Source organism: Phaseolus vulgaris, mitochondrion (assembly GCF_051622355.1).
Source record: "Phaseolus vulgaris mitochondrion, complete genome".
In the NCBI taxonomy this organism is placed as follows: domain Eukaryota; kingdom Viridiplantae; phylum Streptophyta; class Magnoliopsida; order Fabales; family Fabaceae; genus Phaseolus; species Phaseolus vulgaris.
In genome coordinates this window covers 292,501-300,000 of record NC_045135.1, presented here as the reverse complement: position 1 = coordinate 300,000, position 7,500 = coordinate 292,501, and the positions used below count along the sequence as shown (strand labels likewise).

The window sequence follows — 7,500 nt, the reverse complement described above, 5'->3', positions numbered from 1 at the left end:
CTAGTTTTTATAATCTCTTAGTCCGGCTATTACGTATATACCGTAGTCCCTATGTCTCATGCTGGCCCTTTCGTCCTAGCCCTTTTTCCATTCCGTAAGCATTCCAATCCAAACCCTACCCTTGTAGGAAGGAAGGCTTACTGCTTTTTGGTTGTTGCAAGGGTCGATGTAATTGAGGGTTGTCTTGCTACTAGCCTGTGTAATAGTAAGTACTAGCCCCCAGGGGCTTATCTTCTTATAGCATCCCCCGTAGCGGAGAGGGGACCATTTCCTTTGCTTTGAATCAATCCTATCATTCATCAGTAGGGGCCTAATGCCAGTCTTCGAGGCAGGCGAATCGGACTAAAAGGAATAGGTTTCCTATCCCCTAGGTGGCAGAGCAGCCTTTAGAGTTTAGAGTAGAGCTCACTTCCCCACTCGGTTCCTAATCTGTGGATTACTAAAAGACTCCCGATACCGGACATTACGCAACTGATTGGACCCCTTTGGCTTGGCTATTCTGGGCCTTCTTCTATTCGTACCTGCTTCCGTTTCTGCCCCCGCCATTAAAGCTTTCTGGTCCAGGCCTCAGGCACAGACCTGAAACTTGACTGATACGCAAAACTAAATGAAGCACAAAAGTAACATCCATCCATATAATAGATATATGGGAATAACCCCTGTTCGTAAACCCTGTTGTCTTAGTCTTCCTTAAACGAGTGAAACGCTCTAAAGAGTAGCCTACGGGAGATAGCTATCTCTTTTCTATCTTCTTAATAACAAGCACATAAGCAGGAAAGCTAGCCACCCCGATTCCTTCTTACTTCACTTTCGGCAGTGTCCATACGTTCCGGCGTGGTGCAAGAGAAAGAAAGTCTTGTTTCAATCAAAGTATTCCCTTTCATGAGATCAGTAGTTGGTGGAATTCTTACTTAAAAGTATTTCCGCTGTTTTGGGAGAGCACAAAAGCTGATTGATTAGGAAAGAGCTGCTAAGAGGGATGACTCGCCCTTAGCCCTTGTCTAAAAAAAACCTAGCAAACAGACCGTTGTAAACCAGGTGAACTAGAGCGAACAGGAGAAGCAAGCAAATAGCATTTGGCCTCTTAACCAATCCACCTCTAGCAGTGAAAGGCTGGTATTCCGATCTTTGATCCGCCGATTCAGGAGCGATTGAAGCGAATACAATAATAGAATGCAAGGAAGGGTTCCCCCAGGAAAGGCAGGCATCTCGACTGCTTCCAAAAGAAGGTCATCGACCAGTAATGCGACTTGTAGAAGACTCCCTACCTATACCTAGCGGAGTTGGTTGGCACTAATAAGGAGAGCAGAAAGCAGCTACCGGCCATCAGGAGATCCACGACTTTCAGATCCGCATGCAAGGGAAGATCCGCTTATTCTTTGAGATGACAAAGCTCCCCAACGCAAATTGCCGAATCAACACCAGGCAGTATAGGAGTGCTTTCTTTGATCGGCGTTCCCCAGACCAGAACTGAAAGGACATACCAGCCCCCGATTATCGGGCATTCCTTCATGTCGGGAGGAGGTACCGGTTGGAGGAGAAGATAAGGACAGCTTTCTTCCATTCCACTCTTGCTCCAATCCCAATAGTCTGAGATTGAAGATGATGTCAACAGTTAGCCAAGAAGGTTTATGGCAAACTGGAAGGAGTTTTTAGAGATAAATGATCTACCTTAGGTAATGCTTTGCTTTCAGTGGGAACCGGTGGAGATTGAGGTGAAGGTCTTGTAGTCTCCGGATTGGTTGGAGTAGAGCTAGTAGATCGGACACCTTCGCCTACTTGAGAAGAATGCTCATCTGAAATGAGAGTCGTTGCAGCGGAGCGATTTGAGCATCATTGCTCGGTGTCACGGATTCCCCATGGTTGGCTTCCGGCTCTGCAATCAGAGGTCCTTCTATCCCATCCCGGTTAGGATTCATTTCCTCGGGTTGATGCTCTATTTCTTCTTGGTGCTCAGCCCTTGGAACTTGAACACCAATTTGTTCAGTTGTTGGAATTGGATCTGCTTCCTCAATTGGTCCCATCTGGCTTTCCTCCAAACAAAGGTGGTTGGGGTGCTGCAAGATTCGGTCAAACTTCTGTCCCTGATGTATTAGGTGCCTGTGTTAAAGTAGAAAGGTTTAAGACAGCAGTCAGAAAAGGAAAATGGAAGAAAGTAGGTAGTACCTCTCTGTTCTCTGCTGAGGAAGGCTTTTTTCAAGGTTATTCAAATGGTGAAATAACGACTATTCCTCCGGCTGGACGATAAATGCTTGCTTCAAGATCGAACAACGAATCTCATAACCAGGTTCCGAAGGTAGAACAACTTCTTCTATTGAATGGGCATCGGGTTCTTGGGCTAAAGCCCTAACAGCCTATTGATCGGGAAAGGGGAAGTTCCAATGAAAGCTTTTCAAAGGTTATACATTAGCGATTGATTTGGAGGATAGAGAATGGAGTTGGAAGGCTGTTCAGTCTTGAATCTTCCCTCCCTCACTGATTGACTCCTCCGGGAAATGTCGAATAGTAGGGACAGCGGAAGGGTGAGATTCTTTCTTCAGCGGCGGATGGAGAGGCAATTCTAACGCAACTGTTAATGGCCGAGCCTCCTCTTCTTCTTGCTGCCTTACTTGCGATACTTTAGACTTTCTACAGCAATAAAAGTGCTTGCATATAGTGGAAGGGCTTTTGCACATGAAGAAGAAAAGGAAGAAGAAGTTAGTAAGATGTGGCATTATACTGTTTTCAAATAGAATCAATAACATCTTCTCCTACTAGGCGAAGCAAAAGAAGAGTCAAGAAAGGTGGAAGCCCCAATAGCGGACGGTGGAAAGCTGCCTAGCCACATGCATTTGAATTCCCAAGTGTGAACATGATAAATGGAGACAAAGGTCGACAGTCGCGAAAAGGAAGGTAACCGCACCTGTAGGAGGCATATTACAGAAAAAAAAGTAAGGATAGGATTAACCCCGGTCCATCAGATAGAATCAGATCTCGAACAACTGAAAGGCCAAATGAAAGAAAGACTCTTCTCCATAAAGAATGGTCTACTATGGAACATGACTGTATCAAGTATGTTCGATCCTGCCAGCAGTGTCAGATCTACGCAGATAAGGAAAAAGGTTTTGATTCCTCTGAATAACATGACAACGCCTTGGCCGTTCTCAATGTGTGGAATATCGATGTCATCGGAAATATGACTCCAAAAGCTTCCAATGCTTCATCCTAGTGGCAATCTACTACTTCACCAAATGGGTTGGTTGAAGTCGCGTCTTATGCAAATAAAGATCAAGAAGGTAGAGATTCATTCAAAACAACATCATAGCCAGCGTCCTAATGACATCATCACTGACAATGCCACCAATCTTAACAATGACATGATGTATCCTACGTTTCAAAATTCCTTTGTTAATTCAGAAGTTTCCTGATATGGTTCCAGGAAAAATAGACTGACATAGTGATTTTTTTTAGCAACCTCCTCCTCTTTTACCGAGACTTTCTCACATAACGCCTGTGATGGCCCTTTCAAGTAGTACAATCGTCTTAGTTATGACTGCTATTCACATGGTTGTTGGCTCCATTTCGACCAAAAACATCGCTTTATGTATGGATCTTGACCATTCCAGCGGTACTTTGAGCTGGGAATCTTTCTTCGGCTAATCACAATGTTTCACCTGACGGTGAGAGTACAGTTGGGGACAACTCAGGCTGGACATTGATCCGAGGGAGCAACTCCGGAGAAAGCTCCGAAGCAAGCGGGAATCAGCCCGCTTGTCAAAATGCAGGTCCAAGCAACCAGCGCCGCAGCATCCAGCTTTCCCCCTCCTTCAAGAACAGTGCGAGCGGGAAGTCCATTCAGTCCAGTGAGTGGGAGGTCTGAATGAATGGGTCTTTTAGAGGGTTCAGTTCCCACGGGTAAGATGCTTATGAGTAGGTGCGGGTTAGTAGCAAGAAGGCTTTATTACTTAAATGAAAAAAACATAAATAAGTGAAGATCTGGTTGATTCCATTCTAGAGTCACTCAGGGAAATGACTCTCGATTGAGATCATGCCACCTTTTTTCTATCCATCTGAGTCTTTCTGATAGCTTTGGTCTTTTTCCCATGTCTTTCTTGGTTGGTAAACCCAACCGGCGATTTACAACAAACAAGTCTTTCTTCCTTTTTTTGAAGGGGAGCAGAGAGAAGATAAAAGAAGGAACGTACAATGAACCCATCCACATCCAATGACGGAAGTGACGCTTGCTTGTCTCGCTCTCATATTGGAAGGCTAGGTTTGGAACCCTCTAAAAACTGAATCGCTAGAAAGATCTCTTTTTTCGTTTAAACCAAGTGGGCCCTAAACCAAAGCTTTGATCGCTGCGCTCCCCCCTGTGAGTCCTCTTACCATACACCACTTAAAATAGTGACTTCCTCCCTTACTTAACATAGGCCGATTCAAATCTAAATTCAGAATAGAATGGGTGTTAAGGCAGTGGAGCAAGATGACAAGTACCGGGGACTTCCCACTTTTTTAGTTTATAGGGAGATCAAATAAGCAGGTATTTTGTATTGTTCAAGATCGGGTATGGAAGAAGCTTTAAGGGTGGAAGGAGCGTAGCCTCTGTCAAAGGCAGGCAAGGAGGTTCTGATCAAAGCTGTGGTACAGGCTATCCCTACATTATGAGTTGTTTTAAGATTCCTCAAACAATATGTGAGCAGATAGAGTCATTGATTAGCAAGTTTGGAGGTCTCGGCTTCAGGAAGTTCTCTTGTTTCATTTCAATCAGGCTCTCCTGGCAAAGCAGGACCGGAGATTAGTTCATAATCCTGAGTCTTTGGTATCAAATAGTTTCAAAGCTCGGTATTTCCCCATAGGTTCTTTTATAATATAAATGCTAAGTTGGGGTTTTGTCCGAGTTACACGCGGAGGAGCCTTTGGGAGGCCATATGGATTATTTATAAAGGGTCGAGATTAAGCATTGCCTCTTTTTTAAGGTTACTACAGAGGTCCTCAAACTAATCCAGCCCAACATGCCCCTGCTCATTTCCAGAAAGTCCGTGAAATAAAAATGCAACTGTTCATGCAGCCTGCACATGATTCGCCCAAAGAAAGAGGGGGTTCTAATCCACTCAAGACATCTGAAGGTACGGAGGAGAATAAAAGAAGCAGATGAAAGCATTGGAATAGAAAAAAGAACCTCGCAGAAATGAAATCTTTGAGAGAAGGGCTGCGACTGGCAAGAGACTGAAAGATTAGGAATCTACAAATCGAACTGATTCCCTTGTCTATTGATTGGTCTGTGTAGATATATGCCTGCCAGCCACATTGGAATTCACAATCAAATGTGTCTTTGTTCCAACTACCGCCTAAGCCCTATACAGAGCAGAGGATAGGCCGGTTCGCTTGAAGAGAATCTTTTCTATGATAAGATCTTAATCTTCTTGTACATCAGCAGGCTCCGTCGGATCCAGTCCAGTATAAATGAAAGCCCTAGTCTCCTTTCTTACTGGAAAGAGAGGGGCTCAGAGATGGCGCAGTATAAGTCCGGAAACTTTGAATCTTCGTTTTCGTTATAGAGAATAGAATCGATGTCCAAAGCTTCATCGGCAGTAATCGGTGTAAGAATAAGAAAGCAAGGGACGAGGAGCATATAAGTAAGGCAATTGTCAAAGACTTAGATCAAGCTAGGGGAAGCGCTTTCAGGCTCGTTCGCTTAGCAAATCTCTAATTAGTCGTCTTATCTGGTGTCGGCCACAGTCCAAGAAGTAGTCTTTTTTTCCCATTTTCTAGCAAGAAGAAGTAGGGATTCGGCGCTACTATTATAAGAATCTAGATAAATCACGCGGACTCAAGCCAGCAAAGACTATTTCTAGGTACAGGTCGATCACGGATTCAAACTATAGCAAAGAAGACAACTAGTCGATCCGGGACTGAGATGCAAAGACAATAGGAATATGATAGAGGGAGTACAAGAAGCAATCAAAGGAAGGAATGCAGGCGTTGATAAGCGTAGAGGGGCTAGAAAGAGAAGTCTTGGTCGGTAGGCAGAACAGGGCTAATGGTGTGTATAAGCCCAAAAGGAAAGGTCCTTGTCGTGGAACCGGCCAAGTCAATATAAATAAAAGAGCGGTGATTTTGATTCCCTTCCACTACTTATTGATGAGAAGAAGCCCGACTCGCATAGAAAGGGATCCACCATGGACGAGAATCAATGCGAGAAAGAAAGGGAAAAGAAAGGTCTTACCTTAGCGACCTTATGTAATTCAGTGAAAGATTGTATAAGGATTGAGAATAGGGACATCACAAGAACTTGAGTATCATCACTAGGATGAAGGGTGGAACCTAACTTTCTATTTGCCACTGATTAGCCTAGATCAATTCCCCCTAGTTTTGATCCAACCAAATGGGATTGATTCCACCTGGGATACGTACACCCTCGCCCTTACTTAGAAGGTGCACCGGTTTGCCTAGCTAGGCCTGACAAGGAGGTGCAAGTGAGGATGAAGATATATGAAACATTGGACTTTACAGAGGACGATGGTTTGACTGAGGGTCTAGAGAGACCTTACAGAGGAGACATTGTAAGCGGATTAAACTTAAACTGCTAGCTACCGGTTGTCTCTTTTGAATATGCCTTTCTTGCTGGCATTGAATGAGCCAAATCCCTTGATGATGGGAGTTCCCGCTTTCAGGTTGTTTTTGTTAAAGGCAGCTTTGATTGAGTGCGCCTTGCTTTCTTCTTTCTTGCTTCTGCTTGAGCTACCTGAGTTGACGGCAGAAGAAGCAATCGGGAGGGAGGGAAAGAGTCCAAGCGATTAGCCCAAGACAGACAGTAAGACTCGCTCACTCGGGCGCTACACCCGTAGCTCCCGCTACACATTCACTGGCTTTAGAGCTAAGGAATGCAGGTTACAGTTGATCAGTAACTAAGACCAGAGATTAGAGATTTGGCACTTTGAATCTACCTTTCATTCTTATCATGACTTAAGATAAGAAAAAAAATAAAGAAAAAAGCTCTTCTCACAACAAGCCTTTAAGCTATCACTTATGCTTTATAAATGCGGTTACTTGAAGCAGCCACATATAGCGTATATAAGATCACTGCTGCATTTTAGGATCGATCTGTCCCGCAAATTGCATAAAAGAATAAATTTGCCTAGTTTCGGATCGTACCGCAGAAAGCACTACTTCCGGCTTTTTTCATCTAGTTGGTTCAACTTTTCTTAATTCGAGATTGGGTTGGTGTTCAGTGTGGGCAGTCTCATTTGCTAATCTATATGTTTTCAGTTTCAAGAGGGAAGAAGCGGGGTAGAGGAATTGGTCAACTCATCAGGCTCATGACCTGAAGATTGCAGGTTCGAATCCTGTCCCCGCCTAATCATCTGAGGCCGTAGTCAGCCTCAATCTTTCTGATTCGTAAGTAACTAAGTGAGTGCTTTCCTTTTCCCATGTCTTTTTTCTGTTGGTCAACAACCAACCACATATCACTCACTACTCCTACATGAAGGGACTCTCTTTCTGTCCGGAGGGAATCATTCT

The 7,500-nt window shown here is 44.1% G+C and overlaps 1 non-coding gene across 1 annotated transcript; it reads left to right on the top strand.

The window, feature by feature from the left end:
• The first annotated feature begins 7,263 nt into the window (after positions 1 to 7,263).
• Positions 7,264 to 7,335, top strand: trnfM-3. Its single transcript has one exon. It is a non-coding gene; the product is annotated as a tRNA-Met (tRNA).
• The last annotated feature ends 165 nt before the right edge of the window (positions 7,336 to 7,500 follow it).